At 38.3% G+C, this 5,950-nt stretch overlaps 1 long non-coding RNA gene across 1 annotated transcript; it reads left to right on the plus strand.

Annotated features, from left to right (window-relative positions):
* Window positions 1-3,440: 3,440 nt before the first annotated feature.
* Window positions 3,441-5,747, plus strand: LOC114095319 (uncharacterized). The gene is made up of 2 exons (XR_003583226.2): window positions 3,441-4,927; window positions 5,590-5,747. It is a non-coding gene; the product is annotated as an uncharacterized lncRNA (long non-coding RNA).
* The last annotated feature ends 203 nt before the right edge of the window (window positions 5,748-5,950 follow it).

Below are 5,950 nucleotides of genomic sequence, written 5' to 3' on the forward strand. Positions count from 1 at the left end.
TGCAAAAGGCAAGGAAAAAAAAAATCCAGATAGTTAATGAAGAAATAATTGCAAATAATTGTTGTTATTTGCAGATAATATAACTTTATGAAGAAAATCAGATGGAAACTACCAAAAAAAGCAATAAGAATTAAAAAATGAGTTTTGCATTGTAGAGTATAAAATTGGCATCCAAAAATAAACTGCATTTCCTTTATAATAGCAATGAACATTATACAAGTGAAATTAAGAAAATAATTTAATTCTCAATAGCATTAAAGAGTATACTTAGGAATACATTTAACAAAGGAAGTATAAGACTTAGACATTGAAAACTATAAAATATTACTGAGAGCATCTTAAAGATAGCTAATAAATGAATATGTATTTTTATTTGATTGAAGTCTCAACATAGTCATATGGCAAATATTACCTTATGAATCTATAAGTTAAATGCAAACTTTATCATAATCCCCATATAAATTTTTGTAAAAATTGACAAATCAATTCTAAAATTTATGTGGAAATCCAAAAGCCATAAAATGGCCAAAACAATTTCCAAAAACAGCATTGGCTGAATTTAATAAAACCAGAGTAATCAAGACAGTATGGTATTGGTACAGGAGTAGGAATATAGATCAAAGAAAGAGACTTGAAATTCCAGATATATTTCTGGTCAATTGATTTTGTTACTCTAGATTTATTAAAAACTAAAAATTTTGTGTCTTCTGCATCTGTCTCTGCAGGGTTAGACTTAAGTAAATGATAACCCAAGTAAAAACTAGGCATCAGCTTGTGTTAGAGCCAGGTACATTGGGCCTGGGGTGAGACAGAAAGAATTAGAAATAGGTAGAAAGGAAACATAAAGGAAAGACAGGAAATAAAATTTTAAAGATCCACCTGCTTTTCCAGGTCCATCAGTCCCTAAACCAGTCTCTTTCCCAAGCCTGTTTCTCCCAAATTCCTGTGAAATCTGAGCATTGTTATTGACCCCCACCCCCACCTCAAAAAATAGATTCAGTAAATAAAGATACAGTATTTTGAGAAATCTATAATTTAGGGGACTTTCCAGTGCTATTTACTAATAATGAAGAACATATCAGCCTAGGGATTCTGCATTTGACCTCCTCAAATCATCTTGAGATCACCAGACTGATATCATTCTGACATTTCCCATACTTACTGCTCACCAGATTTCCTTAGAAGAGCTGGAAATTCCCAAAATATGTCCCTCACTCTCAAGATGGCCTGCATTCTCCCTGAATATATTCCTTTCTTTATAATCAGAGACGCTTCTCTCTGGAGATTGCTCCCATTCTTCCTTGAACGTGTACCTACTTTCTCAAACAAATCTGTGTATGCCTCTGACTGGTGAGGGCTAAAATTATTTTCTGTCTTTTAAGCAAAGGACCACACTGGTCATGAGTCAAGTTCCCAACTTCTTAGACCCTCCTCCAGAGACAATTCTTCTCCCATAACAGGCCCTCTTTTTAAAAAGAGAATTCAAACTTAGCTATGAAAGTGAGTATTTAGAATGAGGCAACACATTACAAAAACCATGCAGACGAATAGCACAAACATCACAAATTCCACAAAAATAGCAGTATTAGCTGTCTCCCACTTTTATAACAACTTTTTTCCCTATGTTTTTGGGCTATGTATGCTTCATACACCTTTAAGCATGATTGATAGACTTGGAAAGTTCAGAAAACTTTCCTGGAGTTTCACCATTCATTATTAGTCCTGCTGCATCTGAGTTTCCTGCTTATGCAAGAATTCAAAAGTCATGAGAAAACTTCAGCTCCCTGGTATCACTGGTTTGGGTTATAATGGCTGCCTCCGCAGCAGATGGATCACTTTTGTTAAACATTTGCCACCTCCTGTTAACCACTGGGTAGTACCTGAGAAGAGTGTGTGAAGAACAGAAATTTTTTCTTGAATCCTGGGTCACAATGACTCAAAAGAAAGAAGACATTTCCTTGGTCCTTTCCCTAGGGTCAAAGAATGGATCCTGAAACAGGTCATGACTAGAGGCTCCAGCTGATGGTGTTGCTGCTGAGAGGCTGCACATCCCACTATAGCCCCAGTACCATCCCCAGAATAGAGAGTGATTCCCAAGACTGGGCAGTAGTGAGTAGTGCTGAGGTAGAAAACATGAGAACAGGTAGGAAGGAGATGTAAGGGACAAGACAAGAGTGGCCAGATTTCAGGTCCACTTTCACATGGATTTAAAGTCCAGATTTTAAAGTCACTTTCACATACCTTGATCACAAATAGCACTATTCAATCAACTATTAGACCTTATCCTCAGGTACACCAAGGTAGTCCTGTGTTCACAAAGCAAAATGCATCAACAACAAGAATAAAATGACTTGGGGCCCACCCAGATAATGTCCAACATATCAATAAATGACACTCCTCCATCCCAGTAACATACCCAGTTAACAACACAAAAAAGAACTAAAATGCCCTCTTTGTGCCCTTCAGTAGATGAATGGATAAAGAAACTGTGGTATGGTATATATACACAATGGAATATTACTTAGCATTAAAAAAGAATAAATCATGGAATTTGCAGGTAAATGGATGAAGATGGAGAATTTTATGCTAAGTGAAGTAAGCCAATCCTAAAATACCAAATGCCAACTGTTTCCTCTGATATGAGAATGCTGATCCATAATGGGGATGGGGGCGCATGGGAGGAATGGAGGAATTTTAGAAAGGGCAAAGAGGAGGGAGAGGAAGAGAGAGGGCAGGGGGGTAGTAAAGACAGCGGAATGAAATGGACACCATTACCCCAAGTACATGTATGAATACACGAATGGTGTGACTCTACTTTGTGTACAGCCAGAGACATGAAAAATTGTGCTCTATATGTGTATTATAAGTTGAAATGCATTCTGCTGTCATATATAACAAATTAGAATAAATAAATAATTTTTTTAAAAAAATGCCTTCTTCAAGCGTGTCCCTGTACTACTGATATTGCATGTGTAAATATGACTACTAAGATGTAGCTAGCGTGTTCCTCTCCAACGCTCACACTCTATCTCTGTAAATGTTCACTTCTTTCTTTTATTCAATAAATTCAATCTGTGTTCACTCTGACTCATCCTCAAACTCCTTTTTGTGACATCAAGGACTCTTGTTCCAATGACAGTATTTTATGCCTCTGCACACCTCTGGGACCAGTGCTTCTTCCCTGGTTATCCAGAAAACACACAGTCTTAGAATAGCTAGTGCAAATGGAAGGCCTTAGAGATTAAGCCTCATTAGCAACCTGATAAATCCATTAATCCACCTCTGACCACAGCCGACACCCGTCTGGAGGGTGACTTGTATACATTACCAAATAATCCTCTGTCATGGTACGTTAAAAGGCAATTATCCACGTGTTCTCATTAGCATGACATCCCTACAAAAGACCTTGAAATCCGTTCAGAATTTGGATTTGGCCAAGTGGAGACCTGCCAAAGAATAGACTGTGTAAATAAAGAGGAGAGCAGACTGAACTGCCACTAGAGCTACTTATTTGCTGTGAGAATTTCTTTTGAAAGACTGAACACAGGGAAAGGACGATACTTTCCAGCTGGTAGCGAGAGCAGTCAACACGTGAGATCAGCACAAAACATACTGCAGACAAGGTCTTGGACAAACCAGAGCAACAGAGCATGAAAGATGTCCAGAAGGTTTCCATCAGCATGACAGTGAGTGCCCCTTTGCTGAGTCAATCGGTACCTTGTAAGTCCAGGGACCTAGAGGTGGCTGAGGGGAGAAAGTGGATACTCCAAAGATCACGCTGAAGCTTCTATCACCCACGAGTCTCCTGATGCCTGTGGTGTGGGTTTACGGCACTGGGAATCCCAGTGCAAAGGAACTTCTGGGGCAAGGAACCTGCTGTTATGAAGGGACCCCTAAACTGACTCACTTACTCAACCCATCCTGCTGCCTGGGGGACTCCAGACAGACACAAGAAGGAAAGTTCTAAAACTTTGTCACTTGACAAACTGAAGCTATTAATCCATCAAATTTAGGGTTGAAAATACACAAACCTCTGCTGTTTGTAGGACTTAGGGTAACATCAGATGACATGATCTGAATTCCAGGGAAGAGCCACTTCCACTGTGAGTCACCCAGTTCCCTTCATTCCAAGAAATGCCCCCATCATCCTGCCAACAACGATTTCTTGTGGTCATGAGGAGGTGATATTATTATTTTCCTCACCAGAGCCTCCTAGAACATGTAGCAGGCATGAGGATGCTTCCTTGCTGACAGACCAACCAGCAGAGGCAGTGAGAAGGACAAAGTTCATCCCTTTCTAAACACTACCATTGGCTAAATTATCACTGGGATAACATTTAATACCTGTTTGTAAAAATGATGACCTTGAAAATATCTTGATTTTATATTTATAAAGACTGTCCTGCTTATTTTAAACAATTTTGAAACACAGAAAATAAAAAACTTCAGGTTTCTAGTTATTCCACTCCCCAATAAACATTGTTCGAGAGTTTGGTTTATATCCTTCAAGAAATTTTTTTATCTATATAGGCATACATATACACATCTAAAAGTGTAACTCCTAGAATCCCAGGTTCCTCAGGATATTGGGGTCACCTTTTATATTAGTCTGTAAATAAAATACCTTGAGTCCCATCCTAAGTGGTTTTGAGAATCTAGCATTTTCTCCAGTTGTTTCAACAATTCTAAGGAGGATGCTAACATAGTGGTTGTTTATTACCTATTGCTTTGGACTCTGTCCCAAGTTTATTTGCTTATTGGTTTGTCTTGCCTCCTCCTTATCCTGCTGACGTGCTAGTTTTTCTAACATCTAGATAACACCTCTTCTTTTTTTTTTTCTAGTGACTTCTTAGGTACTAGTAAGTGAAACTGAAATTTACTGAAGGTTTGGGATTTTGAGAGAAGATGAAAGAATTGACTCTTGCAGGTATTATGCTTCATATTTAACTTCTGCTTGTTTGTTTTTCATGGTCCTAAGAAATTATTATACTCACTATTGTGATACATATCATCTTTAATGGCTACATTCATAATATGCTTGGTAGAGGCCAAAAATTGTGCTAAGAATTTTTCACACATGCCTTATTAGATCTTCACAACAACCCTAGGAATTAGATATTATTAAACTGTTACTTTGCAGATAGGAAACTAAGGCTAAGAACAGCTAACTTATCCATGCTCATTCAGCTAACTAAAGGGTAGAGACATTTTAAACCCAAACAACCTGAAGTTCCATATTCCCACTATGTTATTCTGCCCCTTGCCTTTATGATTATCATAAATGCTGCTGATCCGAGTGATTATTAATGGGGTTCACAAAAACCAGTCTCACTCGGATCACTTCCTGTCTGGTAGCTACATTCTTAACTCTTAATTACATGCCATTGCTATGGTTTGGATGATGGTTTCCCCTCCAAAATTCATGTTGAAACTTAAGCTCCCGTGTAAGAGCATTACGAAGTGTGGCCTTTGAGAGGTGGCCTTTGGGAGGTAGAGGCCTTGTAAATGGAATTAGCACCCTTGTAAACTTGTTCATGTTGCAAGGAGTGCTCTCTTGTCCTCTGTCCCTTCTGCTGTGTGTGGACACAGGTTTCCCTCTTTCTGGAGAGTGCAGCAGCCAGATGCCATCTTGGAAGGAGAGAGATGCCCTGTCCCAACACCAAGCCTGCTAGCAGCTTGATCTTGGACTTTATAATATCCAGAACTATTAGAACCATTCAAAATAAATTTCTGTTTGTTATAAATTACTCAGTCTCGGGTATTTTATTATACAACCCAAAGTCATCCATGTTTCTTTTGTCTTATTCTTAAAATATCCCTCCAAACCAGCTCCCCCTTTTTGCAGCCTTAATAATCTTAATGAGTCTGATTACCTTACTTTTCCTTGAATATTTGTCATTAAGATAAACCAATAGCTAAGTTAAACTTTTCAACCCTGTTTTTTTTTTTC

Source organism: Marmota flaviventris, chromosome 6 (genome assembly GCF_047511675.1).
Source record: "Marmota flaviventris isolate mMarFla1 chromosome 6, mMarFla1.hap1, whole genome shotgun sequence".
NCBI classification, from domain to species: domain Eukaryota; kingdom Metazoa; phylum Chordata; class Mammalia; order Rodentia; family Sciuridae; genus Marmota; species Marmota flaviventris.